Below are 8,569 nucleotides of genomic sequence, written 5' to 3'. Positions count from 1 at the left end.
TAACCCTTTTATTGTGTGAAATATATATTTTGATGATGGTTTACAACCCCACATGGAAAGAATTGGGATTGATTTTACATACAATTAGGACATAACTTTTTGTAGATTTAAACAGGTCTGGAGCTGGCACGTCAGTTAACTGCTAGAAGTCCTTGGTTTGAACATTTGTGTATTTTTTCCAGTTTCTTTATTTCCGTTGTAGCGAATGACTCAGTCCTTTCTGAACTGACTTTAGGTGTGTTGGCCAGATTTTAAATGGGGAGGGTTGTGATAACGCCGCATTTTTTTGCGCCTGTCCCAAGTTGGGAGTTATTGGCCTCTGCATGTCTTGTTTCGTTTCCACCTTAAGTTTATTTTTATGTTACTTGAGTATAAATGGGCAACTTTCTCGCTGTACCTTTGTCTAATTATGTTTTGGGGGCAGCTGCAGTCTGCCCTGTGGTGTGAGGGTTTTCTTCGTCGTTTATTGAAAAACAATGGGTGACCTTGGACTGACATTTTCATTCCTGTGGGGTTGTTGTCTCTCTGACATATTCACATACCTACGCACCACAAAATACATTTATGTGTGCAAGAAATACATTGTTCAAATTGAAACTATAAAAAAAAAATAAATAAATAATATATTTTTTAGGATGAGTTCTATAGTTCTATAGAAGTTCCCACACTTCTCGGTTAGTATACCGAACCTAAGACCCACATAAAATATACTAAATATTTTGAATATGTTGTGTGTGCTCGTTCGCTTTTTTTCCAAAGATACATTTTAGATACAATAAAAAACTTATAATTATTAGAAATGCTTCCAATGGCAACGTGTGGGTTTTATCTTTATGGCTATATGCCATTGGCGCTATTATACACAGGCAACCAGCACAAACAAACAAGAATACAAGCTTCATGCATGTGTACATTTGTACATGAACATGTACATGTAACACACACAAAAATGAGAATTCTTTCTCAAATACACTTTTCATAATATTCCTCTTTAAGCTAGCAGTAGCCGTTCGATAACAGTGTTTAATTTTGTCGCATCTCTTTGAAAATTCTTCTACAGACAGATTTTACAACCCAAATTTTACGTATGAATATGGAGGCGATGTTACAAGATACTTCATTGTTCTGTAAAAGAGCAGGTGGCTGTGGCAATCCTTCAAAATTTTGGAATTTTTTACATTTTTTGCTTCATTCATACAAATGCATTAGTTATAGCTATCATTAGGTCATAAAGGGTGTATTGTAGTTTGTAAGCGTTACTTTATCACAAAATTGCTGTGTCTTGTATTTCAATTAGATGATGATTAAATAACCATATCTTCTCGTCTTGTTTAAATTGGGACTTGACGCTCTTACCGATGGAGTACTTTGCGATAAGTTGTAAGAGCGTGCGTATATACAGACATATGCAACATGTTGAAAATTCAAATCTTTAAGAGATTGAAATTGCTTCATGTACAAACTGTACGTTCGGAAAATCACGTATATGTACATGTACAATGGTACATATATAAGACGTATACTTAACTGAACATGACTTTTGTAATAATTAGCAGTTTTCTGCGTGTAGTGCAAAGGATCTACATGAAGCTGAATATTTCAGGAATTTGTGTAGTAAATGGACACTTGATCAATATACCGTATATGGGGGGATTTTAGCGGATTATATACGAACATTGTTGCAGATTCCGATTTTGGCGAATGTTAAATGGTGCACTAAGAACTTAAGCTCACAGAAAATATTTCGCAAAATTTATTTTGCATTTTCAGACAGATTAGAATGTGCTAAAATTAGCATTCCTTGAGAATATCCGCTATATATATTTAGACTTTGTACAGAGCACATCACATCTACTTTCTGTGTACTTTTACATTAATATTTTAGCACGTGCAGGTTGAATAATCCCACACGGTAAGCACAGGCTCAGCCACGAATTATACAAAAAGGGCGGCCAGAGTTTTGATCTAGAGTTTAGAAAGTTATATAATTAGTTTAAAAAGTTTAGGTGAAATCCACTGAAAACAAATTCCTGCATTTTTCCCTTTCAATTAAGGATCGCTATACAATCAGTCAATTTTTATTTTCTAAACCTCTTCCGAATTAATTTCGTTGAGGCGAATCTATTGAGTGTTAACCCCTCCCCGGTGCTACAGCATTCCTTCAAGAAAAAGATAGTGATGAACTAAAGGGAGCCTGATTATATATGTCATACATTTGTTTTTGACAGTCCATGTTGGGAAAACAGCATTTTCTTTCACTTCATGCGTGTATTGAACACCCAACATTAACATTAATTACTTTAATTTGAAAAATATATAAAGGTTGGCTTTTGTCATTGGTTTTGATTTTATTCACGAAAGTATTTCAATAAATATGAAGAATATTCATATTATTCATAATTAGGAAAGTATGCATTTTTTATAATATGATACCAAAGATAATTTTTTTTCTAATTATGCCTTCCTGCAATGTGCATGTATATACATAACACAATACAAAATGTACATTATTAATATGAACTGTTAAGCAAGTAAATTTTACTTCAGCACAACAAGAAATCCAATGAAAAAAAAAACAATATTCATGCGAGAAAAAAACATAACTGGAGGAAAATTTCATTTCCTTTCGGACAAATGCATCCAATACGTTTTTTTATATATATTCTACGGATTTCATGAATGTTAATGAGATCCAATGAAAAAGTGGCACAGGTTAAGGGTTTTGCAAAGTTGTACACTATCCAACCTGTCTTTTCCGGCATTATGTTTTGGTTTCAACTTTTGTCGGAGAAGACAAATGTCCGTGTACACTGTACGTACAAGCGTTCATCATCAATCCTATGGTCAGGATTTATTGATCAGTTTCCTATATCGTTGGCATTATCATATCTCTTGTGAAAAAGAAATTATTTCACATACAGGTATGAAATCGTTCATCATTTTGATCCCCCGCCTTTTGAAAGAATAATCAAGGCAACCAAGGTTATAGCGGTAATCAAAAGAATGTAATCCAGGGTTAAAGACCAGACATGGAAAACAGACATACACAACAAAGAACATAAAGTAACTAAAATCATACATACAAAGTAACAAAAGCATGAATGAGCAACTTGGTCTCCACTAAAAACTAAGAGCATGGGCAAGGTGCACCGGTAGGGTAAGCGTCATTCTAGAAACACCCGCCGAGCTGCTTATAAAACGTCAAGTCCGGGGTAGACGAAAGAATTGATGACATTCTCAAGCAAATTTCGTTTGTTTACTTTTCACATGAACACATGTTAGAAGATTGTAGATATGTTAAACAAAAATATAGATGGCTTAGGTTATCTCGGTGTCATCTTCAATAATTATATGTAGATATCTTAAAGTAGACTTCTAAGGTCAGGCTGTCGGATGACAAAGTCGTTAAAAAGGTCTTGACAAACAAACCTTCCACCGGGCATCCGATGTGACATTATGATAATGTTACTTTTGGTAGTGGTTGTATTAAGAATTGGGCAGTTGCCATTAAACAATCTATACTAAATGCATATACTTATAAAACAATTGATGTGTAACACAGACTGGTCTTTGTTGTGTTAAAAGTTAAAAGAATTAAAAGTTGTTTAAAAAATTCTGAAAATGTGTTAAAATGTGCTAATTCTCAGGACCTTTATACAGAGATAATCAAATCGTGTATCTCAATGTGTATAGGCTTTCAGATACAATTTTCGTTTACTGAATGATGCATTTCGATTGAGTTTTTGTACACACGATAGCCTTCTTGCATGTATTTATTTGGGTGCAATTGGTACGTGTAGTATTGTTTTACAGTGTCGAATTAACTTGAAGTTATACAATGTAGGTCTTGGTTATCTAACCTCTGTCCCTCTGTCTTTCACTTGTGGTTTATTTTAGGAAAGGCTAGAAATATGTGAACATGTATCATGCGTCATGAGTTCTTTAGTCAACTTTCACCTTTACTTTCATTTTTGTAAGTGTGTAGGCAGCATACTGTCTTGGGGAACAATTTTATCTACACCGAACCCTGGATAAACTTAAAATCTGTGTTAACCAGACATCTACTGAATTCCCTTCATATTAGATTCAAATACTTTTGAACATGCGTAAAATGAACATCCGACTATAAACAGAATAAACCAATTAGCCCAAAGGTTTTTCGGTTACATTGTACATGTACCTGTATTATTGACGATATATTATTGTCGAATAAACCCTTTTGTTGTACTTCAGACTAGTCTCTTTGCTTGCCAATTATATACTATCGAGGGGAAAATTCTGTTGTTCTACCCAAAGCCATACCTCTCGGAAGTACGACTAGTACCAATCGACTACGGAAACCCTGCATGCAGTTTAAGTAATGAGACAATAGGGTCTATTCCGTTATTGCACGCGCTTGTGTTTTTATAGATACCGTCTGCTATAGTTGCCTAATTCTAACATAGACCAATATTGAAGACGAGAAGAGACATGCGTTCAAAGCCATGACCACCGAAATCTTTATAGGGCATCATGCCTGATCCACAGTGTCGTCTCGGGTCACACGATGTATGAAAGGGAAATGATATTAATTATAAAGACTGTCATTCATATAGAAATATGAACGGTTATGATTTATTAAAAATGTGTTTATCACTTGTAAGGTGTCGTATTTTTAATTTGACACATGTAGACCCTGTCCACTGCTAATTCCTGTACATGCAGGGAATAGGATCTTTGAATGAATACTTTAAAGCTGAAATATGATTACCATGATTATTAAACTTGTGTTTATCATATTTTAAGTGTCGAACTTTTAACCTGACACCTGTGCGGCTGACCGCATCTTATCACTGTACATGAAGGGAATGGTACCATTAAAACATTTTCCATATCGTCAAACGTATACTTAAAATGACTTTGTAGCAAACTCCACTGTTTGCTTCCTTTGCACGCAGCGAACGAGGGTCATTAGAAAGGTCCGTTTCTGAAATGGACGTGACAATTCTGACAGGTATCACTAACCCTTCGTATTGACCACGCCAAATCTCTACAAACCCAACTCCACATTCTAGAGCGCTATGATTACAAATGTTGTTTATCTTTAATCACAACAAATTTTATACATAAATGGAAAATCAGCTAAGTGAAAGGACAAACACTTAAACCTGCTGATTTTTCGGCTTTCGTTAGATTTTCTCACGGATTTCAATTTCATCAGGTGTAAAACTCAGGTGACGGTTTTGCTCAAATGAGTTTGTTACAAAAATAAGATGGGTTTCACATTATCTAATGAATGAGCAGAAATAAAAGGACGAGATACTAAGGTCGAGATAACATGCAGAGGTACATGTATTTCCTATTCAGATTTAACTTCACGGGAAGTATTAAATTAAAATCTATCAAGGTTCTCACATCACCAAGGGATCTCCTATACATTTTCATCTGCATGTACCAAACGAATTAGAAATTATTTCTTTTAAAAGTGCATATCTATTGATTAAAAGTTGCATGATGAAAATATGGTGGCGCATGTAATACATTTTATCTGTTCCCCACATTGCACTGAACCGAACTAAACATTCGACTCAAAAATAATATCACTACGATGTTCAAAGGTAAGTTAGCGGTTAGATTTGTATGCATTTTGCGCATGTACTCTTAACTAAATCTTATAAATATAAATTCTACAAAGAATTTATATTTGGTCCATAGGTTTTGAAAGTGTGTAGAGAGTCAAGGTTAATTTCTGATCAAAATAAGCACCAAATTAATAATACACGTGTAACAACATTTTCTCAATAATCAATATCAGTTCATTTAGAAAGATATGACTGGTAAGTGTATTATTTATTTACAACAAATTAAAACAAATCGAATTATAGATTAGTTTAAAATCAGGAAACACGGCATCACGATCCATAATGATCTGGACATACCACATTATTGATAAATCAAAGCAAACCTACCCGTGTGGTGGAACAGACGGAAAAGGGTGCTTTAACTCGACTTGCCCGCAACTTTCATGATTGGACATGCATGTATAAAGCAATGAGACTATTAACATAGGCGGATAATCTTATCAATTTGCAAAAATGAAAAAAGCGTATTTTTGTATTTTAATGCGTGCATTAAAATGGGTTTATCAAAGATTTTTTTGGCCCCCTGGTGCCCCATGGATGATTCTCTGGATACGCCACTGATTTACGTTTGTACATCTACAATAAATATCATTGTTTTGTCATACACGTCGCCAACAAAAAAAGTCACACTTCCATACTTGTGTACATGCTAATACAAAAGGAAATTTCCCATTTAATTGTATAATTGAGTTGTTAAATCAACAAATGCAAGAATCTGCGATCTGACGTTTTTCCCTAAACCGTAAAAACTGGGACCCACGAACGAATAAAGTACTTTAACAGTATAATATACATGTAAATGCATACTTTAGGTTTTCGAAGTTTCTCTTTAGATAAATTTGTATTGATCATGTTTCTTACGATTAATCGTCCCTACAAACTTACAACTGAAAATATTCAACACCATTTTGGGAATTACTTATTTGCTATACATTTTTTTCTTCCGCTTGCCTCCATCATCAAATTAGACGATGAATTTGAAAATGTTGGCTAAACAATGAAAAAAAATGTTTCGGTGAATAAAATCATTCAATTTAGTCTATTTTTAAATTCAATTTCGCTTACATGTAAGCCTGTCTCTCATATTTACTTGGAATTAAGGTACAGTCGAGCATGGATCAGGATATTTTAGAATACTAGTATAACTTGTAATTACTACACATTCATTTTGTTCTTCTCGATATTTATTTCAGCCACAAGCAGTGTAAGGTGTTTAAACAAAATGTATATTCTATGTTATTTTTATATCCACTACCAAGGCGATTTCAGAAATTACGAATAAGAGAGGGGCAAAACTGGCGTAAGATACATAATAATGTACATGTAGGAGCCCGCTCCAGTGATTTCTTTTTCCTGAAAATCAAATTTCGGACCCCGTCTATGACTTCATTTTTCCGACCCTTACTATAATTCCCTATACTTGATATACGGCATTATATAATTGTTGTCATTTAGAAATATACGTTCACGCCAAGACGTTCATCCATAAAAAGATACATATTTGTAAACTGTTAATAGTTTAATATGAAGCATTGATTTCGTAGCATGAAACTTATAAGCCGTACCTTTTATAGTTGTGTCTATAAAAGCCAATGAGTAATCTAACAGAACAGCTGGGACACAATATGTTTTATGAATTCTTGTATAGAGCAATGTATCCTACTCATGTGCTAGTATGAAAACCTAAATAAACAAATTTTGTATTATTAATACCCGTGAAAACAAATTTTAAGCAATGTACGGGGTGGTCTGTGAAATCCGGTACTTAAAGAGCTCAGTCTTTTTAAAGCTATCCAATAAAAGGGTTGGGAAACCATGGGAAAATAAATTAAATTTCAATTTTTGTTTATGTTCAATTTATACATCATTTAAATAGGATTTCGTTAAGCAAATAATTCATAAACACTTCGCGAATTATGGCCGGATGTTTTACAAATTCAAAATAACTAATGTTTTCCAATGATTTGGCGATCGTTATTTTCTCAGGATGACCATATTATTACTCGTGCTTCTAATACAAAAGGAACATGGTTAATTTTATACCGATAGGTCCAAAGTGAAGTTTGAGAAGCCCGCAGCAACACGCAACTATTGTAACAATTTCGCCTCTCAGCGAGACTTTCGATGTAAAATACCCCAGCCACACCCCGCACCACGCCTCCTCTCATTAAAATATGATTGTTAGATTTAATGATTATTTACTGAATTGTAATCCGAGCCTAATAGTTAAGTCCAAATAAGTGGACTTTGCTCGAAGTCACCGTGCTTTTGAGGACCAATTTTAATTTTGCACAAATAGACTTTCATTGAATTTTTTATTGATTATGGTAAAACATTTGCTTAAACTCTATCTAAAGATATTAGCTTTTTGTCGACTGAAAGAAATCTTTAAGCTTTTTGAATTAAGTGGATATGGCACACAATTATCATAACTTCATAGAAGAATTTTAAATTGTGAATTGAAATTTCACAAATTCAGCAATTCCAAGAGGAACTGTAGAAAGGTAGATAATCCAATTAAGAAACGTTTATTTAACAGTGCAACACATTAGGTTATACACGCATGCAGCCAGACCTGTCATTCTGAAGAGGACAAGACGTTGGAAATTTTCACGTACATGTACATCAAACTCGCGTTGTACTATTTTAATTACATTTGACCACAGTAAAATATCGCTATAATTTATCGCATACTTGTATCTGTAGTGATATCGTACTACTTTACTTCTCGATATAACATTGCACCGATCTTTGTAGAATTTTCAGAAAGATAGCAATTGCACGGTCAAGTTTTCTTTAAATGTAGGACTTTTCGATAACAAACCAACTGCCGTGCACGTTACGAAAAAAGTACACTGTGACTTTAAAGGTACTTCCGTAAATCATTGGATTTAGTGGCAAAACTGCTTGGTTTGCATTAAATTTTCATATAGGTCATTCGGGTAGAT

Source organism: Perna viridis, chromosome 12 (assembly GCF_037379345.1).
Source record: "Perna viridis isolate PV_CMFRI_1.1 ecotype Kerala chromosome 12, ASM3737934v1, whole genome shotgun sequence".
In the NCBI taxonomy this organism is placed as follows: Eukaryota; Metazoa; Mollusca; class Bivalvia; order Mytilida; family Mytilidae; genus Perna; species Perna viridis.
This window is presented reverse-complemented; position numbering follows the sequence as displayed.